Here is a 12,762-nt window from a genome sequence, read left to right on the forward strand (position 1 = left end):
GCAAGAACTTTGGTTTTTAGGAGTTTGACAGATGGCATTATCTGAGTCAGTTTTCCAATGGGGGCAATGAAGTATCAGCTATGATGGTACAAACACAAACAAAGACACACAAACACACACAAGAGCACACACACTCACTGAGAGATAGATAGACAGATGGAGTTGGTCTCTGCTGAAATTCTTTGGAGACATGGTTCTGATTTCTCCCCTTTTGGAGTATTTTCAATTGCACAAGGTGTCTTGCAAATGAACCCATGTCTGAGGAAGACATGCATGTGTACTTCACATGCCACTTTTCACATAGCAGGAAGGTCATGTAATATTTTTCATGCAGCTGTCTTTTGACTGTGAACCATCCCATGAGGTCAGCTGTGGAATTTTCAACTTGTAGCATCACAATGGGGATCCACTCTTTGGATTTGGGGATATTTCCGATTTTCTTGATTCAGATTGGAATGATATATATATTAGTTTTTGATGAAAATTCTGCATTTGATAGTAATGAATGTCGTGCATCTAGGAATCTGTAGAGTGCAGACAATGAATGGATGCCTACTGTTGTCTGGACTGGTCTGAAAAGTCCTGTAGCATCTGAGCATGTGTGAGGGCTGTACAGGTCTTGCCAAAAGTCCAGGTCAGATGATCCAGCACAAAGCTGAACTCCTAGTGGTCTCCACAACAGTGTAAGGGCCAAGGAGAAACACACTTCCACACAGAAGTTGGGAAGCTACCTTATGAAGGTGATCATAGATACGGGATTATTAATATATCCAGGTTGGCATCTATTATTTTTTTAGCTTTTGACTTTCGCAGCTGTGGGCATCTTGACAACCATCAACTCCCTGTAAGCACAGACAACTCTATAAGAACCTGAGGATAAATTTCCCTGTGCATGTCCCCTTGTGAAACTGCTTAAGCACCGCCTGGTTTACACACAGGTGGAATTTCTAGGTCAAAGTGTGCATGTTTACTTCTTTGACTAAGCACTGCCAGGTGGCTCTTCTGCATAGCTCTACCTGTGGCCAGGATTGTATTATCTAGCTTTCTAACTTTTGCAGGTTGAGTAGATACATAGTGGGAGCACACTGTTTTTGTTGGTATTTTTCTTGGTATCTATTCTGATGCTTTTCACTGGGGGATTTTTTCCTGTGAAAATGGGCTTCCTCTACTTGACCTTATTTTCTTCTTTTTAAAATTTTTTTCAATGTGACTTTTTAATTTTAGTTTTATTAAAGACATTGCCCCTTGCTTGCATAGTCTATATCTAAAGCACTAGTCCTTGCTGCAAGGCCCAGCTTGCTCTCAGCTGCCCCAGGAGGGGAACAGTCTTTGGCGGTAGACAAGAGACGCCCCTGCAGGGGGCACAAGTGCTTTGGCCCTCTGGTGTCTTGCCAGCAGTGCTTCCCATGCTCACAGAGGGTTTCAGACACTGAGTCAATGGTCCAGGTGGTCTTTTGTTCAGTCTGATCTCAAATTGAGCTCCTCTGAGAGGTCATATTGAAGTCCTTGTGTGTACCTGATCCATCATTTTAAACAATATTCCAAGTTCACTTTTTGTGTGTACGTGGGTTCTGGGGATTGAACCCAGGGCCTTGAGCCTGTGAGGCAAGTGACCTACCTGAGCTACACCCTCAGAGACCCCTGTAAAAGTATTTCCCCTTTGCCTCGGGGTCTAAGTTGCCAAGGCTGACCTCAAACGTTCCTCTTTCCTCAGCCTCCCTGGTGGCTGGCATGACAGGCATGCACCTGGGACTGTCACACTCGAGCCTGTGATGGGAACTCATGTGCATCTGTCCAGGGCTGAGCATGGTTAGGCAGAGCTGTGCTCCAGGCTCCCTGCAGGGCTGTGGAGGCTTCTGCTGCCCAGCAGCCCTGGTGCCATGGCCAGGGCTCCTCCCAGCCGAGGGCAGGCAGCTGCCCATTGCTGTAGGCTGACGTTATTTTCTTCTTATGGCACTCGTCCGTTCTCTGGAGTATGTTGTATGGTTTGTCCATTAGGAGTCTAACAGGTCCTCTAGAACCTTCAAACAATTAGTAAAATTCCTGAACAGTAAGTGAGCACGCGCAGAAATTGGGCTAATATTTTGGGAAGAACAATGTTGGATGATATATTCATGGCTTGAATATATCATCCAACATGAAGTTATATTTTATTACTTACAAAATAATAAAATAATGAAGCAATACCATGGGCTGAGCTAAAATAGATCCTTAGGATCTTAGGCATTCTGTAATAAATCTGTGTCACTTGAAGTATAGAGTTGATCGACTCTGAGTAATGAAACAGAAGTAAAGGTATCAAAGCCAATGATCATCTGTTTCCAATTTTCTGTGATTTGGTTCAAGTGGTAAAGTGGTGATATTTATTAATAATGGATCGAATAGGTTCATAATTGTTTTAGAGTACAATTAGATGCCTTCAAACTTTAGGCTACATGGGCACATTTGAGAACGGTTCCAGCCATTCTCTCATCCTTTGAGTCATTCCCCTCCTATGTCCTGTGAGACATTTTCTATGTGAGGCTTTAAGAAGAAGAAGAGAATATTCTGTAAAGAAAACCTTGTGATCTGTGCAGTATGAAGTTGAATGGATTCATTCAGAAATCAGAAATTCTATTGAAAGGTATTTATTGGCATGAGCCAAATAAAACCTATTTTTAGGCATCCTGGTGAAGACAAGGTTTTATCTTTATGTCTCATTTTCTATGTTTTGTTGTTGTTGTTGTTGTTAGAATGAAATTCATATGTTGCCAGACCATTCTATCAGATGTGTAACTAGATGCCATTTAAATTACCCACTTTTACATGGTAGACAGTTTTTAATGAACACTGCCTGTCTGCACCTTTTTTAAAAACAGGACTGGGATCAGAAGCCCAAATACCAATGGTTAGCCGGAGCATATTTTTCATTTGGCCTATCTGTCAGTATTCCCTGAGGTCATCTGTGCAATCAGCTTCGTTACTCCTGCTCCCTCACTGGATTTCATAGAAACCATATGCTATGTATGAATCAGGGACACCAATCCCACAACATAGCATTCTTGGAATATCCAAAGTCCCACTTTTCACTTCGCCATGCCTGAGATCAGCAGTAATATTTATCAGCAAATGTGAGATTTTCAAAGATCCAATTCTATGTGCTCCTTTCTCATAGAGCCTTAGGCAGGGATATAGCATACATAAATATTAAGTAAAGTCCATAGTTTTTAAAATGTCATCCATTGAATAGTTGACACATGTCTGAGATACTTTTTATTTTGGAGGAGGTATTATTTAATAGGGAATTCCAACAGCTACCTAATAGTGAAATGAGAAGTCTTGCATCCATTTTATTTTGTTTCTGATGATTTTTATGAGTAAGGGTAAGATACTTCCTTGTTCTGATGCAGATGTTGCCCACTTTTGTGAATGGATGCGGGGTGTCACCTACTACTTGCATATCTGCATATTGGGCTTGACACTGCTATCGTACTTGGTAGTTGGCAAAAAGTCAATACTGAAGTTAAGCTCTTGTGTTCTAGCAGCAGAGCTGAAGATCCTTGATGTGCCACCTTCTGCAATCCATGCTGCTCTCTTCATGTTCCTTATTGACTTCCTGGTGATGAGCATCATGGTCTCCTGGTCTTGAGAATGGCCAAGCATTGCTCTGTGAATGTGGAAGATGGGCATGTGGAAGGCTCCAGGGAGGAGGGATCATTGAACATGTACTCGAATCCATGTGCCTGTTGAATGACCTGTTTTTTTATTTTTGGGTTTTAAGGGAGACACTGCCCTAAAACACTTCTGTGCAGCTGGGGATGCAGGCTTCTGCTTCACCTTGCAGGAAGCATTAACGAATCCTTTCCAGAAGACATGAGAAGAGAGAAGTGAGCCTCTGGTATCATGCAGGTTCCTTGCATTGCCCATGGGCTAGAAGAGAGAAGAGTTGCTTCATGAGATTTGATCCCCTTTTTCCTGAAAAGTTCCACACAGAGGTGAGTCCCCAGCATGTTTAGAAATCATTTCAGACACCTTTCTGGACGGAATTGAATCAGAGCCCCTGATGATGTGGAAGAGCTAAAGATGGGTTTGCTATGAATTTTCTATTTCATTCATCAGGGCCTGAGTCAAGTCAGTCATTGTGCTGTCAACACATGAGCTGCTGGTCAAATGTGAGGAAGTGGTCTTGCTTTATGAAAACACCACCCTGATTCAGTGAGCCAGAGGCAGCCTGCAGTCCCTGTTTTGCTGTAAAGGCAGATTGCTGTGGATGGCCTCTGGCCTCGTCATGCAGCCCTGCTCAGAGTAGGGGATTGAGGGACCAGGCAGATCCCTAGTTCCTTTTGACCTTTATTGCCATTGGGCCACCCCAGGGTCCTTGGACTCTACCTGGTCTTCTGGCCTGGGTCAGGGGATGTGAGGTTTGGAATCCCCCTCTGTGGCAGGATCCCAGCCCCCCAGCCACTTGAGGTCAGCACATCCTTCCCTAATTGTGTTAGAGTTGGAGACTTCTCCCACCCATCCTCATCCATGCTCATCCCACATTTTGTAGCTTGGCACCTGAGGACCTTTATTCATTGACTTACTTGTTAGTGATGATGGTTACTAAGACTAAGTGACTCTTTCAAGTCACATCACTTGCATGGTAGGGCTAGAGCATGGATCTTCCTAATTGATTTCATGGGACTCTCTCATGGAAACTGTGACTGCTTCCTAAACACACACTCTACATTTGGAGTGTCAAAATTCTTGCCACTGCCTCCTTGGCAAGTGTATCTTGTCTTCTACGTGGGAATTTCACAAATATTTTCCTTTGGTTTGTGGAGGTCATGCAGAAGGGATTTCATTTGAAATAGCCCAAACAAGAAATACCAGTTGTCTTTTTCGCACATGGATGTGTGTAGTGAACACCCCTTTCTGTGTGCTTGCATGAGTTACTCCTTTGAATTTGTTGAAGAATCGTTGGCTGGGGAGCAAGTTAACGAGAGATGGATATCAATGGTTGTCAAGTATTCTGACGTGAAGAATGTATTGAGGATGTGAAGGCTTTTCTAGCCAGTTCCTATGGCTCAGTCAGGGATCAGTCAGAGGATTCTGTCTGGTAGACTCTTTGGCACAGATGTCAAAGTGGCCTGGTCTTACTCTGTCCAGGACTGAATGCTGAGCTTGAGTGGGAGCTTCTTGTCATTTCAAGCATTTCCATGAGTCTGTCCTCTGTTCTCTTGTATCCAAGTGGTTTCTAATAGGAAAGCAGAACAAAAATTGAAAGTATGGTGATTGATTATTTTTACCAATGTTATTTCAATCCACTTTGTTTAATACGAAATTACCTTTATGCTAGTAAGATTTCATATGTGAGGAAATAATGAAAATATTGGGGTTAGGGGATGAGAATATGCAAATCAAACATTTTTGAGCACCAAGACCCGTTTTTTGTTTTTGTTTTTGTTTTTTTTTAACTTAAATAATATTAAGTGCCAGAGGACCACCTCTGCCATTCAGCCTCAACAACCTCCAGGTCCAGCCTCCAGGTGGCCCATTTCACCAGGGTGTGTGGGACCACACTGTCCTGGGATGAGAGAACAGTACCCATGGATGTTGACATCTCACAGAGTAGATATTGCCAGTGACAGTAGGGAGCTATTGGCACATGAGGAAGGGAAGAGCTCTCAGGATGGGAAGAGGGGGCCGCTTCGAGACTCATTGGGTATGGCACGAGGCTGCTGGGTGTGGTGTTGGCCTGGGCCCACTGAGTGGGGGAGATCCGTGGTCTGTGTTTCTGTACCCTCCTCTGTAGCCTGTGTTGGCAGCAGATCAGGGAATTGCGATCAGAAGTGCTCCCAGTAACACAGGCACCAGCCCCCAGAGTGTGTGCCTATCCGTTTCCCCACCTGGCCTGACTTAGTGCCTGTCTTGCCTCAGGGCTGAGACCCTACAATCTCTGATGAGGGTGTCTGTGGTCCAGATCCAACCTGCATGGCCAAAATGCTCAGACCTTCAGCTGGGTCCTAGGCTGCTGCAACCCAACTCTGTTAACTGGGTGGCCGACAACAGAGGAAGTGTCTTCCGTTGAGCTCCAGAGGCTCAACACAGTAGGTGTTGGGCTGTCCCAGTGCCATAACCCCTCCCAGGTTTCAAGGGGACTGTCTCCCCAACTCTCCCAGCCCTTGCCCACTCTCCTATTGCTGCCCACGATCTGTGGTTCCCATATGGGCATCCCGCCCTGGCTCCAACCTCACATATCCGGTATCCCCCAGTCTCCCTGGTATCTGGGTCCAGACTCTCCTCTTCCTACAAGAATATCAGATATTGGATTTGGTCCCAGTTGATGCTGTGTTCCATCATGTGAGCTCTTAGCTTCATCACTGTGCAAAGACTCTTTTCCCACACAAGTTCGCACGACTTTTGGCTGGCTAAGAATTTTCAGGCGACACTTTTCTAATGAGTACACTTTCCTTCCTTCCGATCTCCCACCAGTGAGCATTCCTCGCACCCTTGTCCTAGTTCCTTTATGGCAGTTTCCCTCCTTATGGCTGAGAGGACCTAGTGACCCCTGAATTCACACGTTCTCCTTAATCACCAACACACTGCAGAATTCTCCAGGGGGCCATATATGCTCCTGGAAGTTGGTGTTGGAAATAGTTCTCCATCCATTAATCACTCCCTCACTCACTAATGTCCTTGTGTCCTTGAGAAAGGCTCTCCCTTTCCTGGTTTTCCTGAATAGAAATCCTCTTGCCTCTTGGGTGAATAGGGTTATGGGTTGTGCAGAGGGTGTTGGTCCACTGAGCATCTTAGAGACTGTCCTTTATGGAGCCTAATGATCCTCACTGGGGAATGAGGCCAGGGTCCTAACTGTGGTTAGTTAGAGAGGGAAAGAAGGACAAGGGAAACTCAGATGTCCCTTCATGGCCCCTGGAGTTAGAGGACTTACCCCTTTGCACCTGGGATCAGGAGACCTCATTTCCTCGAGGACACGCACACTCAGACGTTAATCTTGAGTGTGGGTTCCTTTCTGGGGTCCAGGGCTGTTGTTAGCCACCAGGAATGACAGTGCTCTCCATGCTGAGTGGAGCCATTTTTGCCAGGAAAGAGAGCCCATGGTCATGCCTTGTGCAAAGCATCCCACGCCAGGGGCTCCCATGCCTACATTCCTGTCCTGAAAGGAAGCCACTCAGAGGCAAGGTGGGTCCAACCACCTCCCATGTGTTCACTCATCACTGTGTTCCAGCAGTCACCCCAGTGAACAGTCCTGATGGGATTGGATGTGGCTCAGAATGTCACCCTCATGAGCTCTACCCTGCCACAGCTGCAGTTCTGCAGTGGGAGAAACTCAAAACCTCAAAACACATGCACATGAAAGAAAAGAGCAAGAGCCAGAGCCCAAACAGGCCAGGTGTGGCAAAGACAGCTGGAGTGCCTAGGTTGGGACTCAGAATTATGTCAGTGGGGTGGCATTGCTGCTGGCACCAGCATGATAACCGAGAGCCAGCCCTGCTCATTTTGGGGAGCAGTGTGTTGGGGAAGACAGCAGAAATTGAGAGGCAGGATTGAGTTTGGCCCTAGGAGGAGGTTGGGTAAGAGGCCAGTGTGGGTTGGAGAGCCTGGGCAGATAGACAGAGGCCAGGGCACACCCCAAAGCCTGGAGACTGCCCTTGATGTCCAGGGTTGTGAAACACCACTTCCCCTCTTACTCACAACTGAGAGCATTGATGAGTTCAGTTTGTGTGCGGCTGCATCCAAGGTGGCTCGGCTAGGAACCTCTGTTTCCTTGACTCAGGAGGCTGGGAGTCCAGGCTCCACTGAGGCTCGGCTGGGAGGATCGGAGTCTGAGTTTATGCCTGTGTTCCCTGTAGGATCCATGTTGGCTGAGCCTCAGTGTTTTTGTAATGAGAGGATGGGTGACCGTCATGTCTTTATCACAGGACACACTTGCTAAATGGATTTGTTTGCTCTGAGGAGGAAAGAGAGAGGGGGGAGTGGTGCTGGAGACAGGGATGCAGACAGGGGTCATGGACTTGGCATAACTCAGTCTTGGAGGTGATATCCCATCACCTGTACCCACTTCAATTCCCATGAATCCAGAGGCTGAGCCCCCTTGAGGTGAGGGGTGAACCGGTTCTGGGCAGCAGGATGCTGTGGTACCTCGGAGTCTCTGTGAGACCCCAACACTAGACACACTTGGCCCTTTTGAAATCTTAGGAGAAGCCTTGGGAAGTTGTATGGCAGAGGGGAGCAGCCTCTGCATCTCAGTCCCCTCCAACTTGCCATGGTGTAGAGAGGGAACTGCAGCCACGATGGGACGGACATTGGCCATGTCCCTGTGTGGGACACAGGCCTGATTGAGTTAGGGTGCATTCTTTGTCTCTCCCTTTCTTGTGATTATCCCATCTCTACATTTGTGCTTTAGCCACCTGTGAGTCCCATCTCTGGTTTCAGAGAGAACAGAGGGTGTTATGGGCCAATAGACACAATAAGCCCTAGAGATTAGATGCTACCCTACTTTCCAGAAAAGACTGGGCACACCATGAGTTGCACAATGATGGGACCAGGGTCCAAAAGCTGCTGAGAGGGAAGGACTGGTTGTGAATGCATTTTTGAAGGCTCCAAGCTGGAACTCTAGTGGCACCAAGCAGGGCAGATGCTGGTGGGGATGTTTGGGTAGTTGTTGGTGAACACCTGCGCACCTGAGATGGGTAGGCATGGAGGAGAAATCGGCAGCCCATAGGGCTGTTGAAAGTGGTCTTATGTGAAAAGAGGCTCAGGTATGGGCACAGGAAATGACATCATTGCCTTGACAATGGATCAAACAGAACATGGAACCCTGGTATCCAGGCACCCACTTCACTGACCAAGCCATCCGAGCTCACTTGGTTGGAGCCACTGGAGGGAGAAGGATGTTCTCCTGTGGTTGCAGACAATGCCGAGCCTCAGGCTCCCAGGAATCTCAGGGGGGCCAACTAGCCCTTTTGTGGATACACTGGGTGAGGCTTCATCTTAGACGCCAGAGCCTCTGGCGATTGTCGCAGAGGAGCTCAAGAGTAACAGTGAGTAGCACAGGGCAGGTGAGCCCAGCAGGCCCTCTAGTCTGATCCCTGATGAATGGCCCAGGACTCCTATTCTGACTCTGTGTGTGTGTGTGTGTGTGTGTGTGTGTGTATGTGTGTGTGTGTTTGTACTGATGGGAACTGTCCCATTGTGCTTTGACTCGAGTGTATTGGCACAAGTCATTTTTCTGTTTGTCACCATTTCCATTTTGAACCCACCATTCTTGGTCCCAACCCAGGGTGAAAATGATCAGAACACGGAGGAGCCCTTCAGGGTTCAGAGCCTTGAACCTTACAGGCAGGACCAGCTTAGGAATGAGCTCCTGCCTGTCATTTGTGGGAGGAACCTACATTTCAGCAGCAACATGGGGTTAATCTCCTGGGATTTCATCCCCACCCAGCAGGTGCTGGATCTCTTGTTCCCAAAACAGCCACCTTCTTCAGTCTTTACTCCTGGTGCCACTCCACATCCTCCAAGGGGACAAGAACCTCAGGTTCTGGATGGATGTTGTAGAATGCCCACAGAGCCAACTGCCAGGCTGGGTGGGGTGCAGTTGCTGGGCTTTGCTGATGTTGTCATCCCCCACAGTTCTTGGAACCTTCTGTGGCAGTGGCATCCAGGACCCCAGCAGCTGTGAGTAGCAGCTCCTCACTGCTTCACTCCAGCGAGCAGGTGGAAGACAGCCGCGTTGTTCACGTCCTCCCAGAGGGACAGAGCCTGAGGGAGACAAAGCGCATCCCGGTAAGCCTGACAGCAGGGCTGCCTCCTGGGTGTCCACACAGTGGAAGGCAGGAGACACAGCCAACCCCAGGGCTATGGTGGGAAATAAAGAAGAGAGAGGTCCGTCTTAAGGGCTTGACCTGAGGAGGGAGAGCATCAGCATGCCCAGCTTCAGTGGTGAGTGGGCCTGTGTATTGTGGGTTTTGCAGGCCAGAAGTGCAGACGGAAGTGCTGTGGACAGATGAAGGCAGAGATATGTCCAGGGTGCAGGCTGCAGTGCCTAGAACTTGGTATTCTCAATGAGTGAAGTTGGAGCAGAGGAGGTGGCAGTGACTTGTCACATGTGTAGGAGGGGATGTGTTCCTGGTGGCAGGGAAGAGAACCTCCTTAGCATGACTAGGTGTAGGAATTTGGGGTCGGGATCACCTGGGGGGTCATGCCAAAGCTTCGGAATGTTAGGCTTTGCATGTATGTAAATACGGAGCTAAAGGGGTTCTTGGCAGAATTTCTATGGATGTGCAGTAGACACGCTAATGCTGCAGGTGTCCAGCTGCAGAGGAGACATGTTCAGTGACTGCCAGTGCTGAGTCAAGTACATCATTACAACCAGACCCGCACCGAGCTTCCAGAGGCCAGGGCCTCTCAAAGCTATCATGAAGCACTCAAGTGCACACTCTTGTATCTGAGTCTGTTTTGTGTCGTGGCAGTCAGGACCCAAATTTTCAGTGCATCTGCCTCTTGCACCCACAAAGGCAGCCTGCATCCCAGATCACACTTGGTGCGCAGATCCCTGGCCCATTGCTCTCATCTCAGTGAGATGAGAGTGTGTCTGTGCATAGGCAGTTTGGTCCTTTGACATGAGTGGAATGTGGCTCCCCAGGGGGAGGGGAGATGGCAGGTACAGGCAGATATTTGTACCAGGATTGTTCTAGTAGCACATTGCAAGAACCCAGGTGGTATATGGAGGACACACTCAGGTAGCAGGATAACAAGATTGTGCCCTTGTATATGTAGCTGAGATTTCTCCTGAATGTTTGACCACAGTCTTCTGGGTAGCTCTTCTAAAAGCCATTCTCTGATGACATTTGTCCCACCCTGATCCAGGTGACCTTTCAGGAGACGGTGACAAGCCTCATCCGCAGGGCCTTGGACCAAAATTTGTTGCAGCATGAGGATGTGGACAACTTTGAGCTGCTGTATATGATGTCTGAGGATGAGAGTAAGTAGGACAATCAGACAGTGGGGAGACATGATCCACAGTGGGCTCAGGATAACTGACAGCCAAGAGAAAGTGGGCCTTGGCCCCAAAATACCAAAGTGTGATGGGCCTGGCGGAGACTCTCAGGGGTTGTGGGTGTTTTGTGGTATAATCCTTGAGTGCCACCTAACAATTCTCTCCACTTCGCTCTGCAGAAATCAAGGTCTCTGACCACTCACTCGTGTGTCTGTCCATGAATCTGGGAATACAATCTTTCATGGTGAGGAAACGCCCCCAGGTCAAGGGAAAGGAGGTAAACACCTACCTTATTCAAGCTGTGCATGTGCTGCCATTCCACTCCGACCTGAGGAAATAAGAAGCCTCAGCACCTGGACATATTTGCTGGAAGCCCATAGAGCCAACTGACAGTCTGGGGTGGCTTTCTGTTTCTGGGTTTGCTGATGTTCCATCCCCCACAGTTCTCAGAATCAACCTGCAAGTCCTCCAGGCCGCTTTCCCACAAGCAGGTGGGAGACACCTGCTTAATTCGTGTCCACTTAGAAACACAAAGTCCAGAGATGGCCAAGAGTGTTCTGGTAAGCCTGGGAGCAGGGGTGTCCCGTGGTGCTTACACCTGGGTGGGGAGCAGACACTGGTCCAATACCATGGACTACTCATGCCCTCTTGAATTTGGAGCTTCTGGATGATCAGGAGGATAGATGGGAATCAAGAAGGGAGAGGTCAGTGTGAAGGGCTGGAGCTGAGATGAGCGAGTGCAGCAGCTTGTCCACTGCCATGTCTGAGGGAGTCTGTGTGTCAGGTGGCAGCATGCAGTCCAGAAGGGCAGGGACAGGTATGGGTGACAGATGAGAATAGGACAGGAACTAGGTTGCAGGTTCCCTTGTATGGGATGCTGACGTCTATGGAGGAGGACAGCAGTGTGAGGTTCTCCATGTTCCTTGAACAAGGAGCTGAGAGAGTCTCTCTGCAGAGTCGATATGGATGTGGAGCAAGCACACTAAATGTCCAGGTAACCCAATGACCACCCTTGCCGGATGAGGTGCCCTCCTACATCCCAGCCAGCACTGAGCCTCTGGAGGCCAGGAGCTCTCGTGGCTATCTTTCAGCTCTCCTGTGGGTGGTCATGTTCCTGGGTCTGTTTTTGGCCCTGGCAATCCAGACCAAAGCCTCTAGGATTTGTGCCTAGGCCATTCCCAATGCCGCCTGCATCCTCGGGCAGACCTGGGATCTTGGAGGCTATTGTCCCATTCCTCCCAACTTGTGGGATGAGATTGCATCTGTATGCAGGTAGTGGGGTCCTTTCACTCCGAGAGGAGTGCAGCTCCACAAAGAGCAATGGCAGGCCCAGGAAGTCCTATGTACAAGGATTGGGCTAGTAGCCTGTGGGAAGAGCCCACACGATGAGCAGGAGGTCAGCCTCGGGTAGTAGGGTCATGGATGTTGCCCTTGTATTTAGAGTGGAGGTGCCTCCAGAATGCCCCTGCCCACTGTCCTTGAGTAGTCACTTCAAGGCCCATTTCCTGAAGGCCTGTCTCCCATGCTGCTCCAGGTGACCTGCCACGATAGGGCTCCTGTCGTCATCCGCAGCGCCCTCGACCTACACTTCCTTACTGAGGAGAATCCAGAGGATTATGAGCTGGGCCAAATCATCTCTCGCCGTCAGAGTAAGTGAGACAATCAGATAGCAGAGAGCAAGGGTCAGGATGTGGACTTAGGTCAACTCTTAGCAACAAAGAGTAGTCTCTGACCCCCAAGAACACTCCAACAGGTGTGTTGGGTTCGTGCACAAAGCCAAC

Source organism: Urocitellus parryii, chromosome Y (assembly GCF_045843805.1).
Source record: "Urocitellus parryii isolate mUroPar1 chromosome Y, mUroPar1.hap1, whole genome shotgun sequence".
In the NCBI taxonomy this organism is placed as follows: Eukaryota; Metazoa; Chordata; class Mammalia; order Rodentia; family Sciuridae; genus Urocitellus; species Urocitellus parryii.